The sequence below is a fragment of the Centroberyx gerrardi genome, chromosome 23, assembly GCF_048128805.1.
Source record: "Centroberyx gerrardi isolate f3 chromosome 23, fCenGer3.hap1.cur.20231027, whole genome shotgun sequence".
Taxonomy (NCBI): Eukaryota; Metazoa; Chordata; class Actinopteri; order Beryciformes; family Berycidae; genus Centroberyx; species Centroberyx gerrardi.
Window position 1 is genome coordinate 24,507,397 of NC_136019.1, and position 15,937 is coordinate 24,523,333.

A 15,937-nucleotide genomic window follows, 5' to 3' on the forward strand; every position below is an offset into this window, starting at 1 on the left:
GAAACACTGTTTAATGTGGCAAAATGCTGTTTTGTGGTGGAATCACTGTTTTATGTGGCAAAATCCTGTTTGGAGAGAGACACACTGTATTATGTGGCAAAATGCTGTTTTGTGGTGGAATCACTGTTTTATGTGGCAAAATACTGTTTTGGTGTGGAATGACTGTTTTATGTGGCAAAATGCTGTTTCTGGCTGGAAACAGCGTTTTTTGCGTTTAAAAGCAGTTTGGAGGCAGAATCACTGTTTTATGTGGCCAAATGCTGTTTGGAGAGAGAAACACTGTTTTATGTGGCAAAATGCTGTTTTGTGGTGGAATGACTGTTTTATGTGGCAAAATGCTGTTTTGGGGTGGAATCACTGTTTTATGTGGCAAAATGCTGTTTTGGGGTGGAATGACTGTTTTATGTGGCAAAATGCTGTTTTGGGGTGGAATGACTGTTTTATGTGGCAAAATGCTGTTTGGAGAGAGAAACACTGTTTTATGTGGCAAAATGCTGTTTGGAGAGAGAAACACTATTTTATGTGGCAAAATGCTGTTTCTGGCTGGAAACGGCATTTTTTGCCTTTAAAGGCTGTTTTGATGGAGAAACAGTGTTTCATCTGCCAAAATGCTGTTTATAGGTGGAATCACTGTTTTATGTGGCAAAATGCTGTTTGGAGAGAGAAACACTGTTTTATGTGGCAAAATGCTGTTTTGTGGTGGAATCACTGTTTTATGTGGCAAAATGCTGTTTTGGGGTGGAATGACTGTTTTATGTGGCAAAATGCTGTTTTGGGGTGGAATGACTGTTTTATGTGGCAAAATGCTGTTTGGAGAGAGAAACACTGTTTTATGTGGCAAAATGCTGTTTTGGGGTGGAATGACTGTTTTATGTGGCAAAATGCTGTTTGGAGAGAGAAACACTGTTTTATGTGGCAAAATGCTGTTTTGTGGTGGAATCACTGTTTTATGTGGCAAAATGCTGTTTTGGGGTGGAATGACTGTTTTATGTGGCAAAATGCTGTTTCTGGCTGGAAACGGCATTTTTTGCCTTTAAAGGCTGTTTTGATGGAGAAACAGTGTTTCATCTGCCAAAATGCTGTTTATAGGTGGAATCACTGTTTTATGTGGCAAAATGCTGTTTGGAGAGAGAAACACTGTTTTATGTGGCAAAATACTGTTTTGTGGTGGAATGACTGTTTTATGTGGCAAAATGCTGTTTGGAGAGAGAAACACTGTTTAATGTGGCAAAATGCTGTTTTGTGGTGGAATCACTGTTTTATGTGGCAAAATCCTGTTTGGAGAGAGACACACTGTATTATGTGGCAAAATGCTGTTTTGTGGTGGAATCACTGTTTTATGTGGCAAAATACTGTTTTGGGGTGGAATGACTGTTTTATGTGGCAAAATGCTGTTTCTGCCTGGAAACAGCGTTTTTTGCGTTTAAAAGCAGTTTGGAGGCAGAATCATTGTTTTATGTGGCCAAATGCTGTTTGGAGAGAGAAACACTGTTTTATGTGGCAAAATGCTGTTTTGTGGTGGAATGACTGTTTTATGTGGCAAAATGCTGTTTTGGGGTGGAATCACTGTTTTATGTGGCAAAATGCTGTTTTGGGGTGGAATGACTGTTTTATGTGGCAAAATGCTGTTTGGAGAGAGAAACACTGTTTTATGTGGCAAAATGCTGTTTGGAGAGAGAAACACTGTTTTATGTGGCAAAATGCTGTTTTGTGGTGGAATCACTGTTTTATGTGGCAAAATGCTGTTTTGGGGTGGAATGACTGTTTTATGTGGCAAAATGCTGTTTTGGGGTGGAATGACTGTTTTATGTGGCAAAATGCTGTTTGGAGAGAGAAACACTGTTTTATGTGGCAAAATGCTGTTTGGAGAGAGAAACACTATTTTATGTGGCAAAATGCTGTTTCTGGCTGGAAACGGCATTTTTTGCCTTTAAAGGCTGTTTTGATGGAGAAACAGTGTTTCATCTGCCAAAATGCTGTTTATAGGTGGAATCACTGTTTTATGTGGCAAAATGCTGTTTGGAGAGAGAAACACTGTTTTATGTGGCAAAATGCTGTTTTGTGGTGGAATCACTGTTTTATGTGGCAAAATGCTGTTTTGGGGTGGAATGACTGTTTTATGTGGCAAAATGCTGTTTTGGGGTGGAATGACTGTTTTATGTGGCAAAATGCTGTTTGGAGAGAGAAACACTGTTTTATGTGGCAAAATGCTGTTTTGGGGTGGAATGACTGTTTTATGTGGCAAAATGCTGTTTGGAGAGAGAAACACTGTTTTATGTGGCAAAATGCTGTTTTGTGGTGGAATCACTGTTTTATGTGGCAAAATGCTGTTTTGGGGTGGAATGACTGTTTTATGTGGCAAAATGCTGTTTCTGGCTGGAAACGGCATTTTTTGCCTTTAAAGGCTGTTTTGATGGAGAAACAGTGTTTCATCTGCCAAAATGCTGTTTATAGGTGGAATCACTGTTTTATGTGGCAAAATGCTGTTTGGAGAGAGAAACACTGTTTTATGTGGCAAAATACTGTTTTGTGGTGGAATGACTGTTTTATGTGGCAAAATGCTGTTTGGAGAGAGAAACACTGTTTAATGTGGCAAAATGCTGTTTTGTGGTGGAATCACTGTTTTATGTGGCAAAATCCTGTTTGGAGAGAGACACACTGTATTATGTGGCAAAATGCTGTTTTGTGGTGGAATCACTGTTTTATGTGGCAAAATACTGTTTTTGGGTGGAATGACTGTTTTATGTGGCAAAATGCTGTTTCTGCCTGGAAACAGCGTTTTTTGCGTTTAAAAGCAGTTTGGAGGCAGAATCATTGTTTTATGTGGCCAAATGCTGTTTGGAGAGAGAAACACTGTTTTATGTGGCAAAATGCTGTTTTGTGGTGGAATGACTGTTTTATGTGGCAAAATGCTGTTTTGGGGTGGAATCACTGTTTTATGTGGCAAAATGCTGTTTTGGGGTGGAATGACTGTTTTATGTGGCAAAATGCTGTTTGGAGAGAGAAACACTGTTTTATGTGGCAAAATGCTGTTTGGAGAGAGAAACACTGTTTTATGTGGCAAAATGCTGTTTTGTGGTGGAATCACTGTTTTATGTGGCAAAATGCTGTTTTGGGGTGGAATGACTGTTTTATGTGGCAAAATGCTGTTTTGGGGTGGAATGACTGTTTTATGTGGCAAAATGCTGTTTGGAGAGAGAAACACTGTTTTATGTGGCAAAATGCTGTTTGGAGAGAGAAACACTATTTTATGTGGCAAAATGCTGTTTCTGGCTGGAAACGGCATTTTTTGCCTTTAAAGGCTGTTTTGATGGAGAAACAGTGTTTCATCTGCCAAAATGCTGTTTATAGGTGGAATCACTGTTTTATGTGGCAAAATGCTGTTTGGAGAGAGAAACACTGTTTTATGTGGCAAAATACTGTTTTGTGGTGGAATGACTGTTTTATGTGGCAAAATGCTGTTTGGAGAGAGAAACACTGTTTAATGTGGCAAAATGCTGTTTTGTGGTGGAATCACTGTTTTATGTGGCAAAATCCTGTTTGGAGAGAGACACACTGTATTATGTGGCAAAATGCTGTTTTGTGGTGGAATCACTGTTTTATGTGGCAAAATACTCTTTTGGGGTGGAATGACTGTTTTATGTGGCAAAATGCTGTTTCTGGCTGGAAACAGCGTTTTTTGCGTTTAAAAGCAGTTTGGAGGCAGAATCACTGTTTTATGTGGCCAAATGCTGTTTGGAGAGAGAAACACTGTTTTATGTGGCTAAATGCTGTTTTGGGGTGGAATGACTGTTTTATGTGGCAAAATGCTGTTTGGAGAGAGAAACACTATTTTATGTGGCAAAATGCTGTTTCTGGCTGGAAACGGCATTTTTTGCCTTTCAAGGCTGTTTGGATGGAGAAACAGTGTTTTATCTGCCAAAATGCTGTTTATAGGTGGAATCACTGTTTTATGTGGCAAAATGCTGTTTGGAGAGAGAAACACTGTTTTATGTGGCAAAATGCTGTTTGGAGAGAGAAACACTATTTTATGTGGCAAAATGCTGTTTTGTTGTGGAATCACTGTTTTATGTGGCAAAACGCTGTTTCTGGCTGGAAACAGCGTTTTTTGCCTCTAAAAGTTGTTTGGAGGCAGAATCACTGTTTTATGTGGCAAAACGCTGTTTGGAAAGAGAAACACTATTTTATGTGGTAAAATGCTGTTTTGTGGTGGAATCACTGTTTTATGTGGCAAAACGCTGTGTGCCCCAAAAGTGACCCCAAAGTTCAAAAGGTCACCAATGTTAAGTCAATGACGGCCTTCTCATCAACTTTACTGAGGCCTTTTCAGCCATGCAAGTCCCGATTGACTTGCAACCACTTTTGCCTGATAGCTGGCGTCCCACCGAACGTGTGAGTTCAATATTGTCCTTCTCGGACCACAGGAAGTGCCCCAAAAGTGACCCCAAAGTTCAAAAGGTCACCAATGTTAAGTCAATGACGGCCTTCTCATGAACTTTACTGAGGCCTTTTCAGCCATGCAAGTCCCGATTGACTTGCAACCACTTTTGCCTGAAAGCTGGCGTCCCACCGAACATGTGAGTTCAAAGTTGTCATCCTAGGACCACAGGAAGTGCCCCAAAAGTGACCCCAAAGTTCAAAAGTTGGCCAATGTATGAGGAACAAATTTACTGAGGCCTTTTCAGCCATGCAAGTCCCGATTGACTTGCAACCACTTTTGCCTGATAGCTGGCGTCCCACCGAACATGTGAGTTCAATTTTGTCCTTCTCGGACCACAGGAAGTGCCCCAAAAGTGACCCCAAAGTTCAAAAGGTCACCAATGTTAAGTCAATGACGGCCTTCTCATAAACTTTACTGAGGCCTTTTCAGCCATGCAAGTCCCGATTGACTTGCAACCACTCTTGCCTGAAAGCTGGCCACCCACCGAACGAGTGAGTCCAATTTTGTCCTTCTAGGACCACAGGAAGTGCCCCAAAAGTGACCCCAAAGTTCAAAAGGTCACCAATGTTAAGTCAATGACGGCCTTCTCATCAACTTTACTGAGGCCTTTTCAGCCATGCAAGTCCCGATTGACTTGCAACCACTTTTGCCTGAAAGCTGGCGTCCCACCGACCATGTGAGTTCAATTTTGTCATTCTAGGACCACAGGAAGTGCCCCAAAAGTGACACCAAAGTTCAAAAGGTGGCCAATGTATGAGGAACAAATTTACTCAGGCCTTTTCAGACATGCAAGTCCCGATTGACTTGCAACCACTTTTGCCTGATAGCTGGCGTCCCACCGAACGTGTGAGTTCAATTTTGTCCTTCTCGGACCACAGGAAGTTCCCCAAAAGTGACCCCAAAGTTCAAAAGGTCACCAATGTTAAGTCAATGACGGCCTTCTCATCAACTTTACTGAGGCCTTTTCAGCCATGCAAGTCCCGATTGACTTGCAACCACTTTTGCCTGAAAGCTGGTGTCCCACCGAACATGTGAGTTCAAAGTTGTCATCCTAGGACCACAGGAAGTGCCCCAAAAGTGACCCCAAAGTTCAAAAGGTCACCAATGTTAAGTCAATGACGGCCTTCTCATCAACTTTACTGAGGCCTTTTTAGCCATGCAAGTCCCGATTTACTTGAAACCACTTTTGCCTGAAAGCTGGCCACCCACCGAACGAGTGAGTCCAATTTTGTCCTTCTAGGACCACAGGAAGTGCCCCAAAAGTGACCCCAAAGTTCAAAAGGTCACCAATGTTAAGTCAATGACGGCCTTCTCATCAACTTTACTGAGGCCTTTTCAGCCATGCAAGTCCCGATTGACTTGCAACCACTTTTGCCTGAAAGCTGGCGTCCCACCGAACATGTGAGTTCAAAGTTGTCATCCTAGGACCACAGGAAGTGCCCCAAAAGTGACCCCAAAGTTCAAAAGTTGGCCAATGTATGAGGAACAAATTTACTGAGGCCTTTTCAGCCATGCAAGTCCCGATTGACTTGCAACCACTTTTGCCTGATAGCTGGCGTCGCACCGAACGTGTGAGTTCAATTTTGTCCTTCTCGGACCACAGGAAGTGCCCCAAAAGTGACCCCAAAGTTCAAAAGGTCACCAATGTTAAGTCAATGACGGCCTTTTCATACACTTTACTGAGGCCTTTTCAGCCATGCAAGTCCCGATTGACTTGCAACCACTTTTGCCTGAAAGCTGGCGTCCCACCGAACATGTGAGTTCAAAGTTGTCATCCTAGGACCACAGGAAGTGCCCCAAAAGTGACCCCAAAGTTCAAAAGTTGGCCAATGTATGAGGAACAAATTTACTGAGGCCTTTTCAGCCATGCAAGTCCCGATTGACTTGCAACCACTTTTGCCTGATAGCTGGCGTCCCACCGAACGTGTGAGTTCAATTTTGTCCTTCTCGGACCACAGGAAGTGCCCCAACAGTGACCCCAAAGTTCAAAAGGTCACCAATGTTAAGTCAATGACGGCCTTTTCATACACTTTACTGAGGCCTTTTCAGCCATGCAAGTCCCGATTTACTTGAAACCACTCTTGCCTGAAAGCTGGCCACCCACCGAACGAGTGAGTCCAATTTTGTCCTTCTAGGACAACAGGAAGTGCCCCAAAAGTGACCCCAAAGTTCAAAAGGTCACCAATGTTAAGTCAATGACGGCCTTCTCATCAACTTTACTGAGGCCTTTTCAGCCATGCAAGTCCCGATTGACTTGCAACCACTTTTGCCTGAAAGCTGGCGTCCCACCGACCATGTGAGTTCAATTTTGTCATTCTAGGACCACAGGAAGTGCCCCAAAAGTGACCCCAAAGTTCAAAAGGTGGCCAATGTATGAGGAACAAATTTACTGAGGCCTTTTCAGACATGCAAGTCCCGATTGACTTGCAACCACTTTTGCCTGATAGCTGGCGTCCCACCGAACGTGTGAGTTCAATTTTGTCCTTCTCGGACCACAGGAAGTTCCCCAAAAGTGACCCCAAAGTTCAAAAGGTCACCAATGTTAAGTCAATGACGGCCTTCTCATCAACTTTACTGAGGCCTTTTCAGCCATGCAAGTCCCGATTGACTTGCAACTACTTTTGCCTGAAAGCTGGCGTCCCACCGAACATGTGAGTTCAAAGTTGTCATCCTAGGACCACAGGAAGTGCCCCAAAAGTGACCCCAAAGTTCAAAAGGTCACCAATGTTAAGTCAATGACGGCCTTCTCATCAACTTTACTGAGGCCTTTTCAGCCATGCAATGTCCCACTTTAATTGCAGTTTGGATGGAGAAACAGTGTTTTATCTGCCAAAATGCTTTTTATAGGTGGAATCACTGTTTTATGTGGCAAAATGCTGTTTCTGGCTAGAAACAGCGTTTTTTGCCTTTAAAGGCTGTTTGGATGGAGAAACAGTGTTTTATCTGCCAAAATGCTGTTTATAGGTGGATTCACTGTTTTATGTGGCAAAATGCTGTTTCTGGCTGGAAACAGCGTTTTTTGCCTCTAAAGGTTGTTTAGAGGTCAGAATCACTGTTTTATGTGGCAAAACACTGTTTTAGGCTGGAAACAGCGTTTTTTGCCGTTAAAGGCTGTTTGGATGGAGAAACAGTGTTTTATCTGCCAAAATGCTGTTTATAGGTGGAATCACTGTTTTATGTGGCAAAATGCTGTTTGGAGATAGAAACACTATTTTATGTGGCAAAATGCTGTTTTGTGGTGGAATCACTGTTTTATGTGGCAAAACGCTGTTTTGGGCTAGAAACAGCGTTTTTTGCCGTTAAAGGCTGTTTGGATGGAGAAACAGTGTTTTATCTGCCAAAATGCTGTTTATAGGTGGATTCACTGTTTTATGTGGCAAAATGCTGTTTCTGGCTGGAAACAGCGTTTTTTGCCTCTAAAGGTTGTTTAGAGGTCAGAATCACTGTTTTATGTGGGAAAACACTGTTCTAGGCTGGAAACAGCGTTTTTTGCCGTTAAAGGCTGTTTGGATGGAGAAACAGTGTTTTATCTGCCAAAATGCTGTTTATAGGTGGAATCACTGTTTTATGTGGCAAAATGCTGTTTGGAGAGAGAAACACTGTTTTATGTGGCAAAATGCTGTTTTGTGGTGGAATCACTGTTTTATGTGGCAAAACGCTGTTTTGGGCTAGAAACAGCGTTTTTTGCCGTTAAAGGCTGTTTGGATGGAGAAACAGTGTTTTATCTGCCAAAATGCTGTTTATAGGTGGATTCACTGTTTTATGTGGCAAAATGCTGTTTCTGGCTGCAAACAGCGTTTTTTACCTCTAAAGGTTGTTTAGAGGTCAGAATCACTGTTTTATGTGGCAAAACACTGTTTTAGGCTGGAAACAGCGTTTTTTGCCGTTAAAGGCTGTTTGGATGGAGAAACAGTGTTTTATCTGCCAAAATGCTGTTTATAGGTGGAATCACTGTTTTATGTGGCAAAATGCTGTTTGGAGAGAGAAACACTATTTTATGTGGCAAAATGCTGTTTTGTGGTGGAATCACTGTTTTATGTGGCAAAACGCTGTTTTGGGCTAGAAACAGCGTTTTTTGCCGTTAAAGGCTGTTTGGATGGAGAAACAGTGTTTTATCTGCCAAAATGCTGTTTATAGGTGGATTCACTGTTTTATGTGGCAAAATGCTGTTTCTGGCTGCAAACAGCGTTTTTTGCCTCTAAAGGTTGTTTAGAGGTCAGAATCACTGTTTTATGTGGCAAAACACTGTTTTAGGCTGGAAACAGCGTTTTTTGCCGTTAAAGGCTGTTTGGATGGAGAAACAGTGTTTTATCTGCCAAAATGCTGTTTATAGGTGGAATCACTGTTTTATGTGGCAAAATGCTGTTTGGAGAGAGAAACACTGTTTTATGTGGCAAAATGCTGTTTGGAGAGAGAAACACTATTTTATGTGGCAAAATGCTGTTTTGTGGTGGAATCACTGTTTTATGTGGCAAAACGCTGTTTTGGGCTGGAAACAGCGTTTTTTGCCGTTAAAGGCTGTTTGGATGGAGAAACAGTGTTTTATCTGCCAAAATGCTGTTTATAGGTGGATTCACTGTTTTATGTGGCAAAATGCTGTTTCTGGCTGGAAACAGCGTTTTTTGCCTCTAAAGGTTGTTTAGAGGTCAGAATTACTGTTTTATGTGGCAAAACACTGTTTTAGGCTGGAAACAGCGTTTTTTGCCGTTAAAGGCTGTTTGGATGGAGAAACAGTGTTTTATCTGCCAAAATGCTGTTTATAGGTGGAATCACTGTTTTACGTGGCAAAATGCTGTTTGGAGAGAGAAATACTGTTTTATGTGGCAAAATGCTGTTTGGAGAGAGAAACACTGTTTTATGTGGCAAAATGCTGTTTGGAGAGAGAAACACTGTTTTATGTGGCAAAATGCTGTTTTGTGGTGGAATGACTGTTTTATGTGGCAAAATGCTGTTTTGGGGTGGAATGACTGTTTTATGTGGCAAAATGCTGTTTTGTGGTGGAATCACTGTTTTATGTGGCAAAATGCTGTTTTGGGGTGGAATGACTGTTTTATGTGGCAAAATGCTGTTTCTGGCTGGAAACGGCATTTTTTGCCTTTAAAGGCTGTTTTGATGGAGAAACAGTGTTTTATCTGCCAAAATGCTGTTTATAGGTGGAATCACTGTTTTATGTGGCAAAATGCTGTTTGGAGAGAGAAACACTGTTTAATGTGGCAAAATGCTGTTTTGTGGTGGAATCACTGTTTTATGTGGCAAAATCCTGTTTGGAGAGAGACACACTGTATTATGTGGCAAAATGCTGTTTTGTGGTGGAATCACTGTTTTATGTGGCAAAATACTGTTTTGGGGTGGAATGACTGTTTTATGTGGCAAAATGCTGTTTCTGGCTGGAAACAGCGTTTTTTGCGTTTAAAAGCAGTTTGGAGGCAGAATCACTGTTTTATGTGGCCAAATGCTGTTTGGAGAGAGAAACACTGTTTTATGTGGCAAAATGCTGTTTTGTGGTGGAATGACTGTTTTATGTGGCAAAATGCTGTTTTGGGGTGGAATCACTGTTTTATGTGGCAAAATGCTGTTTTGGGGTGGAATGACTGTTTTATGTGGCAAAATGCTGTTTGGAGAGAGAAACACTGTTTTATGTGGCAAAATGCTGTTTGGAGAGAGAAACACTATTTTATGTGGCAAAATGCTGTTTCTGGCTGGAAACGGCATTTTTTGCCTTTAAAGGCTGTTTTGATGGAGAAACAGTGTTTCATCTGCCAAAATGCTGTTTATAGGTGGAATCACTGTTTTATGTGGCAAAATGCTGTTTGGAGAGAGAAACACTGTTTTATGTGGCAAAATACTGTTTTGTGGTGGAATGACTGTTTTATGTGGCAAAATGCTGTTTGGAGAGAGAAACACTGTTTAATGTGGCAAAATGCTGTTTTGTGGTGGAATCACTGTTTTATGTGGCAAAATCCTGTTTGGAGAGAGACACACTGTATTATGTGGCAAAATGCTGTTTTGTGGTGGAATCACTGTTTTATGTGGCAAAATACTCTTTTGGGGTGGAATGACTGTTTTATGTGGCAAAATGCTGTTTCTGGCTGGAAACAGCGTTTTTTGCGTTTAAAAGCAGTTTGGAGGCAGAATCACTGTTTTATGTGGCCAAATGCTGTTTGGAGAGAGAAACACTGTTTTATGTGGCTAAATGCTGTTTTGGGGTGGAATGACTGTTTTATGTGGCAAAATGCTGTTTGGAGAGAGAAACACTGTTTTATGTGGCAAAATGCTGTTTGGAGAGAGAAACACTATTTTATGTGGCAAAATGCTGTTTCTGGCTGCAAACAGCGTTTTTTGCCTCTAAAGGTTGTTTAGAGGTCAGAATCACTGTTTTATGTGGCAAAACACTGTTTTAGGCTGGAAACAGCGTTTTTTGCCGTTAAAGGCTGTTTGGATGGAGAAACAGTGTTTTATCTGCCAAAATGCTGTTTATAGGTGGAATCACTGTTTTATGTGGCAAAATGCTGTTTGGAGAGAGAAACACTATTTTATGTGGCAAAATGCTGTTTTGTGGTGGAATCACTGTTTTATGTGGCAAAACGCTGTTTTGGGCTAGAAACAGCGTTTTTTGCCGTTAAAGGCTGTTTGGATGGAGAAACAGTGTTTTATCTGCCAAAATGCTGTTTATAGGTGGATTCACTGTTTTATGTGGCAAAATGCTGTTTCTGGCTGCAAACAGCGTTTTTTGCCTCTAAAGGTTGTTTAGAGGTCAGAATCACTGTTTTATGTGGCAAAACACTGTTTTAGGCTGGAAACAGCGTTTTTTGCCGTTAAAGGCTGTTTGGATGGAGAAACAGTGTTTTATCTGCCAAAATGCTGTTTATAGGTGGAATCACTGTTTTATGTGGCAAAATGCTGTTTGGAGAGAGAAACACTGTTTTATGTGGCAAAATGCTGTTTGGAGAGAGAAACACTATTTTATGTGGCAAAATGCTGTTTTGTGGTGGAATCACTGTTTTATGTGGCAAAACGCTGTTTTGGGCTGGAAACAGCGTTTTTTGCCGTTAAAGGCTGTTTGGATGGAGAAACAGTGTTTTATCTGCCAAAATGCTGTTTATAGGTGGATTCACTGTTTTATGTGGCAAAATGCTGTTTCTGGCTGGAAACAGCGTTTTTTGCCTCTAAAGGTTGTTTAGAGGTCAGAATTACTGTTTTATGTGGCAAAACACTGTTTTAGGCTGGAAACAGCGTTTTTTGCCGTTAAAGGCTGTTTGGATGGAGAAACAGTGTTTTATCTGCCAAAATGCTGTTTATAGGTGGAATCACTGTTTTACGTGGCAAAATGCTGTTTGGAGAGAGAAATACTGTTTTATGTGGCAAAATGCTGTTTGGAGAGAGAAACACTGTTTTATGTGGCAAAATGCTGTTTGGAGAGAGAAACACTGTTTTATGTGGCAAAATGCTGTTTTGTGGTGGAATGACTGTTTTATGTGGCAAAATGCTGTTTTGGGGTGGAATGACTGTTTTATGTGGCAAAATGCTGTTTTGTGGTGGAATCACTGTTTTATGTGGCAAAATGCTGTTTTGGGGTGGAATGACTGTTTTATGTGGCAAAATGCTGTTTCTGGCTGGAAACGGCATTTTTTGCCTTTAAAGGCTGTTTTGATGGAGAAACAGTGTTTTATCTGCCAAAATGCTGTTTATAGGTGGAATCACTGTTTTATGTGGCAAAATGCTGTTTGGAGAGAGAAACACTGTTTAATGTGGCAAAATGCTGTTTTGTGGTGGAATCACTGTTTTATGTGGCAAAATCCTGTTTGGAGAGAGACACACTGTATTATGTGGCAAAATGCTGTTTTGTGGTGGAATCACTGTTTTATGTGGCAAAAATACTGTTTTGGGGTGGAATGACTGTTTTATGTGGCAAAATGCTGTTTCTGGCTGGAAACAGCGTTTTTTGCGTTTAAAAGCAGTTTGGAGGCAGAATCACTGTTTTATGTGGCCAAATGCTGTTTGGAGAGAGAAACACTGTTTTATGTGGCAAAATGCTGTTTTGTGGTGGAATGACTGTTTTATGTGGCAAAATGCTGTTTTGGGGTGGAATCACTGTTTTATGTGGCAAAATGCTGTTTTGGGGTGGAATGACTGTTTTATGTGGCAAAATGCTGTTTTTAGAGAGAAACACTGTTTTATGTGGCAAAATGCTGTTTGGAGAGAGAAACACTATTTTATGTGGCAAAATGCTGTTTCTGGCTGGAAACGGCATTTTTTGCCTTTAAAGGCTGTTTTGATGGAGAAACAGTGTTTCATCTGCCAAAATGCTGTTTATAGGTGGAATCACTGTTTTATGTGGCAAAATGCTGTTTGGAGAGAGAAACACTGTTTTATGTGGCAAAATACTGTTTTGTGGTGGAATGACTGTTTTATGTGGCAAAATGCTGTTTGGAGAGAGAAACACTGTTTAATGTGGCAAAATGCTGTTTTGTGGTGGAATCACTGTTTTATGTGGCAAAATCCTGTTTGGAGAGAGACACACTGTATTATGTGGCAAAATGCTGTTTTGTGGTGGAATCACTGTTTTATGTGGCAAAATACTCTTTTGGGGTGGAATGACTGTTTTATGTGGCAAAATGCTGTTTCTGGCTGGAAACAGCGTTTTTTGCGTTTAAAAGCAGTTTGGAGGCAGAATCACTGTTTTATGTGGCCAAATGCTGTTTGGAGAGAGAAACACTGTTTTATGTGGCTAAATGCTGTTTTGGGGTGGAATGACTGTTTTATGTGGCAAAATGCTGTTTGGAGAGAGAAACACTGTTTTATGTGGCAAAATGCTGTTTGGAGAGAGAAACACTATTTTATGTGGCAAAATGCTGTTTCTGGCTGGAAACGGCATTTTTTGCCTTTCAAGGCTGTTTGGATGGAGAAACAGTGTTTTATCTGCCAAAATGCTGTTTATAGGTGGAATCACTGTTTTATGTGGCAAAATGCTGTTTGGAGAGAGAAACACTGTTTTATGTGGCAAAATGCTGTTTGGAGAGAGAAACACTATTTTATGTGGCAAAATGCTGTTTTGTTGTGGAATCACTGTTTTATGTGGCAAAACGCTGTTTCTGGCTGGAAACAGCGTTTTTTGCCTCTAAAAGTTGTTTGGAGGCAGAATCACTGTTTTATGTGGCAAAACGCTGTTTGGAAAGAGAAACACTATTTTATGTGGTAAAATGCTGTTTTGTGGTGGAATCACTGTTTTATGTGGCAAAACGCTGTGTGCCCCAAAAGTGACCCCAAAGTTCAAAAGGTCACCAATGTTAAGTCAATGACGGCCTTCTCATCAACTTTACTGAGGCCTTTTCAGCCATGCAAGTCCCGATTGACTTGCAACCACTTTTGCCTGATAGCTGGCGTCCCACCGAACGTGTGAGTTCAATATTGTCCTTCTCGGACCACAGGAAGTGCCCCAAAAGTGACCCCAAAGTTCAAAAGGTCACCAATGTTAAGTCAATGACGGCCTTCTCATGAACTTTACTGAGGCCTTTTCAGCCATGCAAGTCCCGATTGACTTGCAACCACTTTTGCCTGAAAGCTGGCGTCCCACCGAACATGTGAGTTCAAAGTTGTCATCCTAGGACCACAGGAAGTGCCCCAAAAGTGACCCCAAAGTTCAAAAGTTGGCCAATGTATGAGGAACAAATTTACTGAGGCCTTTTCAGCCATGCAAGTCCCGATTGACTTGCAACCACTTTTGCCTGATAGCTGGCGTCCCACCGAACATGTGAGTTCAATTTTGTCCTTCTCGGACCACAGGAAGTGCCCCAAAAGTGACCCCAAAGTTCAAAAGGTCACCAATGTTAAGTCAATGACGGCCTTCTCATAAACTTTACTGAGGCCTTTTCAGCCATGCAAGTCCCGATTGACTTGCAACCACTCTTGCCTGAAAGCTGGCCACCCACCGAACGAGTGAGTCCAATTTTGTCCTTCTAGGACCACAGGAAGTGCCCCAAAAGTGACCCCAAAGTTCAAAAGGTCACCAATGTTAAGTCAATGACGGCCTTCTCATCAACTTTACTGAGGCCTTTTCAGCCATGCAAGTCCCGATTGACTTGCAACCACTTTTGCCTGAAAGCTGGCGTCCCACCGACCATGTGAGTTCAATTTTGTCATTCTAGGACCACAGGAAGTGCCCCAAAAGTGACACCAAAGTTCAAAAGGTGGCCAATGTATGAGGAACAAATTTACTCAGGCCTTTTCAGACATGCAAGTCCGATTGACTTGCAACCACTTTTGCCTGATAGCTGGCGTCCCACCGAACGTGTGAGTTCAATTTTGTCCTTCTCGGACCACAGGAAGTTCCCCAAAAGTGACCCCAAAGTTCAAAAGGTCACCAATGTTAAGTCAATGACGGCCTTCTCATCAACTTTACTGAGGCCTTTTCAGCCATGCAAGTCCCGATTGACTTGCAACCACTTTTGCCTGAAAGCTGGTGTCCCACCGAACATGTGAGTTCAAAGTTGTCATCCTAGGACCACAGGAAGTGCCCCAAAAGTGACCCCAAAGTTCAAAAGGTCACCAATGTTAAGTCAATGACGGCCTTCTCATCAACTTTACTGAGGCCTTTTTAGCCATGCAAGTCCCGATTTACTTGAAACCACTTTTGCCTGAAAGCTGGCCACCCACCGAACGAGTGAGTCCAATTTTGTCCTTCTAGGACCACAGGAAGTGCCCCAAAAGTGACCCCAAAGTTCAAAAGGTCACCAATGTTAAGTCAATGACGGCCTTCTCATCAACTTTACTGAGGCCTTTTCAGCCATGCAAGTCCCGATTGACTTGCAACCACTTTTGCCTGAAAGCTGGCGTCCCACCGAACATGTGAGTTCAAAGTTGTCATCCTAGGACCACAGGAAGTGCCCCAAAAGTGACCACAAAGTTCAAAAGTTGGCCAATGTATGAGGAACAAATTTACTGAGGCCTTTTCAGCCATGCAAGTCCCGATTGACTTGCAACCACTTTTGCCTGATAGCTGGCGTCGCACCGAACGTGTGAGTTCAATTTTGTCCTTCTCGGACCACAGGAAGTGCCCCAAAAGTGACCCCAAAGTTCAAAAGGTCACCAATGTTAAGTCAATGACGGCCTTTTCATACACTTTACTGAGGCCTTTTCAGCCATGCAAGTCCCGATTGACTTGCAACCACTTTTGCCTGAAAGCTGGCGTCCCACCGAACATGTGAGTTCAAAGTTGTCATCCTAGGACCACAGGAAGTGCCCCAAAAGTGACCCCAAAGTTCAAAAGTTGGCCAATGTATGAGGAACAAATTTACTGAGGCCTTTTCAGCCATGCAAGTCCCGATTGACTTGCAACCACTTTTGCCTGATAGCTGGCGTCCCACCGAACGTGTGAGTTCAATTTTGTCCTTCTCGGACCACAGGAAGTGCCCCAACAGTGACCCCAAAGTTCAAAAGGTCACCAATGTTAAGTCAATGACGGCCTTTTCATACACTTTACTGAGGCCTTTTCAGCCA